At 41.5% G+C, this 6,775-nt stretch overlaps 1 protein-coding gene across 1 annotated transcript in view; it reads right to left on the bottom strand.

The window, feature by feature from the left end:
* The window catches only part of LOC110840797 (uncharacterized), an 89,109-nt gene that overhangs the window by 53,707 nt on the left and 28,627 nt on the right, over positions 1–6,775 (bottom strand). The window lies entirely within an intron of this gene.

Below are 6,775 nucleotides of genomic sequence, written 5' to 3'. Positions count from 1 at the left end.
TTGATCTTTGTAATGGTGAAGTGCAGTGTTTTCTTCGCGGTACGGACTGAATTATATTAAATGTTACTTAGACGAGCTTCGGCTTCGAAGGGTCACACTGGCGTATGACATTTGTTCAGGACACAAAGAACACGTCTCACGAAAAAGATGGCTGTCTTCTGGGTTGATGCCCTGATGATGGAAGCAGTAACCACCTCTGAAACGTCGGTAAACTTCCACCAGACTACACGGCGTTACTACCCAGAAGTCAGCCATCTTCAGACTCACCGCCTTGAAAACCTCAGATCCTACTCGGTTGATCTTTGTAATGGTGAAGTGCAGTGTTTTCTTCGCGGTACGGACTGAATTATATTAAATGTTACTTAGACGAGCTTCGACTTTAAAGGGTCACACTCGCGTTTGACATTTGTTCAGGACACAAAGAACACGTCTCACGAAAAAGATGGCTGTCTTCTGGGTCTTTGTCCTGATGATGGAAGCGGTAACCACCTCCGAAACGTCGGTAAACTTCTACCAACAACCCAGAAGTCAGCCATCTTCAGACTCACGGCGGTGAAAATCTCAAATCCTACATTATTTTCCTTCAGTCTGTAGCCCCCCGGTCCTTGTATTCAGCGCCATAGCTGAGACTCCCTCGTCCTCCAACCTTCAGTAGAACGAAACCCAAGACATCCATCACGGAGCTGATGTACACCAGAGCCCCTGGTGGTTATTACCACTACTAACGAGCACCTTCCATTATTTTTTTTGTTTGCTGTTATTATTATCGCTTTGATCCGACCCCAAGATACATCGATATAGCACACCAGAATACTTTGCACTTTGCACACCTGTCATCTTTCAAGTTCCTTGCGTGTTTCAAGGTCTGTTACATCAGGAACACGCCACAAATTCCAACAGAATGTGCCCTTCCGCTGACACTAGTTCATGGACGGGTGGTACGACTGACAGACGGACATGGTTTCATCAAATCTACGGCTTACTAAGGCGAACATGGATAAAAGCTTCAGTACGGTCGTCAGAAATGATACAGGCCGTATATTACTTTAGATAAGTTGGTTTCACAACACCGACTTTGATGTTAACGGGATCTGTCGTAAGGTAAAGACCTCCTCGGTTCTTCCTTCTCAAACACCGGGGGGACGTTAACCGTTTTATCTCGCCCTAAAACTTCTAAAACGCAAAACAAAAATCTTCTGTCTTTATTTCTTTCGTGGTTCAATAAAACTCCATTCACTTTAACACACCAGAACCAGTCAGATAAAACACATCTGTAGTCAACTCCAGTCAGCCGGGCATCGATGTTAGCCAGCTAGTTGAGGCTTACGCCGAGGGCTTAGCAACGCTAACAGCCTGGCAGTCTGCACGTGACTAACGTTGTGTTCCAAAGCGCTGAATTACAGAAGCACAACATTTCATTATTTCGCTTCTAAAGTGTTAGCCGTGCAAATATACTGTTAACACACGAGCGCTCCACTCCTGTCCTAAGCTTTTCTTTGAGATTGATAAGCCAAGTCTCACACCCAAAATCTGTAACCTGCTGATCCATCTCGCAGGTTTAAACATCTCTGCAGCGTACATGTTTTTGGCTGCGATGATTACCCGGGCAAAGCTACTGCTGTGACGGCATAGGATTTCCTGGCATCATGCCAACAGGCGAGCCTCCTTCCAACTGCGACAATAGAGTGGGATGACTGGAAGGACAATCAGAATGGGGCGTGGTCATGGCGTCCTGCATGAGAACAACTTTTGTATCGACTCGACACAGTCCCCCACCTCGATCCATCCCGGATGGGCTTCCTAGTAAGGGTTTTACTGCAAAAAATACAGAACGGTCTGGTCACTGCTAACAGGTCCACGGACGAGATGTGAACAGAAATTATTAGGCGTGCTCCGGTGAAGAACGGAGTCTTCAGATAAAGGTTCTTGTCATGTTTCGTGTTTACCAACATAAGTTAAACACTCACTGTTGTCCTAACATCACATTCCAGAGAGCCCAGAAATCTTTCTTTGTATTTCGTTACGTATTTGCCAGTATCGAAAACATTTGAAAATGAAGTGTTAGATCTCAATTAATTAATTTATAGCTTATTTAACGACGATTTATCAGTATCTCAGACTATAGCGTCGAATGAGAGGATGATGGTGAATAATGAATTGGAAAGGATGTGGAAGGAAACGGTATTTCAATAATGAACCTTATCTGAGAAAATTTATAAAGTTTGATATAAGCATTATAGAGCCACGGTAGTCTAGCCGTTAGAACGCTGGCCTTGTAATCCTGGGGTCTCGGGTTCGATTCCCGGCGGTGCCCGGATTTATAACTTGTGTTGGGCAAGGCCGTGGTCTAGGCAACACGGAGTTTTCCTCCGTGGCATCCCAACAATTACTCCATTCACACACAGAAGAAGGCAATGGCAAACCACTTCTGGATCATCTGCCAAGAACGTATATGAACAGGTCCCAGTCCGAGAAAAGGATGGAAGGATCCTGTTCATATGGACCTGTCGTCAGACAGAACACTAAATAAAAAGCATTATATATAGTATCTTCGGATATATTTACACAATTTGACTGAACTACGTTCAGTAATTTCGAGAACGAATCATGCATTTACCTGCCTTATATGAGTTCGTGAACTTGAAACTTTCAGCTTTGGAACGTGTAGTAATTATCACCGATTAGTTTCGTGAACAATAGATTTGTATGTGACGCAAGACAAGTGAGAGATTCACAAGGCGCACATTTAAAAACTGTATATACCAGAGGCATCTTCCCCATTCTCATTAGCAAACAGACAGAAGTATAAACAAACTATTCCTCTGTTTCCACTTACGTGCAGAAGTCATTTCATATGACTGACGGTTGTATAAAGTTATGCATACGAAGGCGTTAAGGATGAGATACGTTCAGTTACAACACGACAGATTTATGACATGCAGAATGTAAGATGTAAACTGATGAGAAATTGTAACTTTAGTGAGACAAGATGGCTTTTATTGTTCCCAACAGATTTGTCCTACGTGAAGAAACACATTTACATTTCTTCATGCCATGTTATTTCCTCTCCCTGTCAAAGCTAAACAACGCTCAATGTACAATCAGACTGTTACATGCCTTCATATTCGCTTAAAGAAGATGAAGACATATTGGAGGCAGAGATCTTGGTACAGAAAGAATGCAGCTAAAGAAAAAACACGGATAAAGGGTTTTGTTGTCATTTGAATTAGCATTTACAGAATGTGCGTCGTTATTTTGAGGGATAGCTCAGTCAGTATAGTGACTAGCTACGGACTGGACGGCAGGGGTTCGATCCCCGAAGGGGGCAGAGGATTTTTCCTCTAGCCTCTGCGTCCAGACTGGCTCTGGGGTCCACCCAGCCTCCTCTACAATGGGTACCGGGGTCCTTTCCCGGGAGTAAAGCCGGCTGGGTCGTGATGCTAATCACTCACCCCCATCTAGTGCTGGGGTCAAGGAAGAGAGGAGCTATACCTCCTCTCACCCCAAACGCCTACATGGCGTATAGTGGGACAAACTTTACTTCACTTTTTACAGTCGCGTTAAACCCCAAATACTGAAGCCATTGGCATCTGTTGATTCAGTTAACAATGTTCTACATGACTTCCTGATTTAATATCCTCTTCTATAAAGGGTGAGTCAAATTTGTGTTTGGAAAATTTAAGGGCTCGTTCTGAGAACCAAAACAATAAAAAAAAAGGTTTATATGCCACTGTACTGAGTTCTGTACATTCATGTACCAGTCCCATGACTGGTATGCAATTCCATCACTGGTTATTAAGCCAGCACATCCTATAATCTTACGCATGTTCAACGTCTGCGTGCTATTCACAGACGAAGCAACTTTTGCGTAGGACGGTGCATTTAATTATCACATCGAACACGTGTGGGTTAGACAAAACCCACATGCGACCAAGGAATCGCGTTTTCTGCGAAAGTTTTCCGTGAACGTGTGTGCAGAAATAGTCGGCGACACGCTCCTAAACCCTCACATGTTTCCAGCACGCCTTACTAGAGAGTTTCATCTGCGATTCCTGGACCACTATTTGCAGCGGTGTAGACGAGGAGGCCCTGTGGTATGGCCACCGTGATCTCCGGATCTGAACCCCTTGGACATTTACGTGTGGGGTAACTTGAATTATACCTGGTATACGCCAGTTAACACACAGCAGAAGCCGTGGAAATGTGTGTCGGCTTCGCTAACCTTTTTCATTTCTCTTTATATTTCCTTTTATAAAGCCCAATTTTCTGAAGCCTGCCAACATCTTTATAATTATCCACCCGGTTCTAAATTTTTGGATCAATACTTGCAAATCTCATGCCTCAAAATTCCTCTCTTTTACATCTGATTTCTTCACATCTCAGTATGTGACTGCATCCTTCTTTTTTTGCGCGTTACACAGACATTTCGTATGATTAAAAGATTTTTTTTTGAAAATATTATGATGTTCCGTTTGAACTTAAAGCACACTGAACCGACACGTATAATGTTCGAATGATCCAATGTCGTTTATTTTACGCCCAAATTTCGTGATATCAGAGATAACACGAACGCAGTAACGAACTGAATACACAAAGTAAATGTCACATGCAGAGACAGAGAGACAACACAATTTAAAAGCCTATGAAATCAGAAGAGAGATAAAAACATCTATACCGGTGAATAGCCACGGTGGTCTAGCGGTTAGAACGCTGGCCTTGTAATCCTGGGGTCTCGGGTTCGATTCCCGGCGGTGCCCGGATTTATAACTTGTGTTGGGCAAGGCCGTGGTCTAGGCAACACGGAGTTTTCCTCCGTGGCATCCCAACAATTACTCCATTCACACACAGAAGAAGGCAATGGCAAACCACTTCTGGATCATCTGCCAAGAACGTATATGAACAGGTCCCAGTCCGAGAAAAGGATGGAAGGATCCTGTTCATATGGACCTGTCGTCAGACAGAACACTAAATAAAATAAAATAAATACCGGTGAAAGTGGTCTGTAAGACAATTGTTTTATTACCGGTAGGTTGAATGGACACGTCTGCAGATAATAGAGATTGTCAGCTGTCCACACGCAAGGTCGCGTGACCTGCCTGACTTCTCACGCGACCTTCGCATGTCGAATCCATGCGACCAGTGCCAAATTACATTCCAACCATCTGCACGTCGATTCAAGAAATGGACGATAATCCGACCCGGGTTTATGACGCTAACCTAATTAACTAAATAACTAACCGGCAACCTAATCATTTCACTGCCAGATAAAACAATTCCTTAGCATCTGATCAAGTAACTAGCTAGCCAACTATTTCCAAGGTGGAATGCCTTCATTGAAAGACGTATTTAATAATTCAGTTCGTACCGCAAAGAAAACACATCTTTTTACCATTAGAAAAATCAAGTGGTTTAGGAAATAATCCCTATTTACACTGAAAATCATACAAAACTCATTATTCAAAATGATATGTTATGTCGCATTACTGAAAAACCATGATGCAAATGGGGATTATATACGTCAAAAACAGAATCTAAACTCATCTTGCTTTGTCCCGATCACTGTGAAGTTGCTTTATATATCAGCTGCAGTGCGCCTGCATGAATCCAATTAGATTACACGCCCGACTGCAGAGTCGGAGAAGTTGCCGACAATGCACGGCGAAACAAGTTTTGTCGGAATAATCGTTTCCGAATAACCATGGAGTTTGCCCATAGCCTAAGAGTTTATACTAGTTCTCTATTTTAAACTGTAAATTTATAAATGACAGTCTGTCCGTCCGCATTATTTGCCTCACATAATATCAATTTAGTTCGGTACTTGGAGAGTGTATAAAGCAAGTGTTTTTATAATTTTATATTAAATTTATTTAGTATTAAAAATATATTAAAATTAGCAGTCAATCACAATATAATATTATTAAAAGATTAAAATAACATTTTACGTTCCCTATCGAGTACTCGATTTACATGTGGAACATACACGACATGTTTCGGCTATATATAGCCATCATCAGGTGTTATATATTAAAACTTTTCACCGAATTACTGATTTTTTATTGAATTTTAATGATTTTTAGTCTTCTTATAAATTTATTTAATTTTGCTGTTTAACAAACGAGGCCGTTTGAACCGAGATGTGGTGCTTTGAAGAAAACGCTGTTAACAAGAAGTAGACTAGGTTAACTGTAAGTTTAGTTAAAATTTTGAATTGGTTGTTCGGGAGGCAAACGCTCTCAAATAACCACCGCGGTAAAGTTAACTATAAGCCCATTAAAAATAAGTATTAAAACCAAAAACCCTCTTACAAACAGCGCGCTGTGGCTCACTGTACGTTCTGTTTGTTCTCAGGAACAAATCATTACGAACATCGCGTTTTCAACCCAAAGTGACAATAAATATATCTGTACTCACACTTTTCAACTATCGGTTTGCACAAACAATCCAATTTCCTGAACCCTCCGCTCTTACATTCACGGCCGTAATGGTCTGAAAAGGAAACGCTTCAATACGCTAGTCAATAGTCCTCAACACGGGACTCAAAAGCACATTGTCAATAAACCTGATGGATTTCTCTGGGTCACAATTTATTATTTTGATTGTGTGCACAAAATTTTCAATTTAAATAGGCTTATCAATACAGAGTTTTCAGACGTGTATAACCATAATACAGGCGCTGGAAAAATTTTTTCATATATCTGATCAGGACTGTACGTTGGGAAATAAATCTAGCAACAGAAAGAAATACATATTAATATCAAATTAAGTACGCGTTAGC

The sequence above is a fragment of the Zootermopsis nevadensis genome, unplaced genomic scaffold (genome assembly GCF_977971745.1).
Source record: "Zootermopsis nevadensis isolate Lab colony 2312 unplaced genomic scaffold, Znev_1.0 Znev_ptg000050l, whole genome shotgun sequence".
In the NCBI taxonomy this organism is placed as follows: Eukaryota; Metazoa; Arthropoda; class Insecta; order Blattodea; family Termopsidae; genus Zootermopsis; species Zootermopsis nevadensis.
This window is presented reverse-complemented; position numbering and strand designations above follow the sequence as displayed.